We start from the raw sequence: 335 nt of genomic DNA on the forward strand, positions 1-335 counted from the left end.
AAGATATTACAAAGATTTAAATATTTATACATTGAATGAACACCTGTATTTCATTCATCACATTCATAACAATACAATATAATCTGAAACAACCATGTAGTTGGTGGTAGCATAGCCTAGAGGATTTAACTGCACTATGACTAACTAAAGGAGGCTTTTTGTTTTGCATCAAATCTGTCCCCTCTGTCAAAGAAGAATTTGTCGCCGGATATGGGTTCAAACAATAGTTTGACCTCTGTGGTTTCACCCCAAATACGCCCTAAAATAGAGGCTGGGGGGGGGGTTAGATTCAGGGAGAGAGGATGAGAGAGAGAGAGAGAGAGAGAGAGAGAGAG

The sequence above is a fragment of the Micromesistius poutassou genome (assembly GCF_964030765.1).
Source record: "Micromesistius poutassou genome assembly, chromosome: 21".
Classification (NCBI taxonomy): Eukaryota; Metazoa; Chordata; class Actinopteri; order Gadiformes; family Gadidae; genus Micromesistius; species Micromesistius poutassou.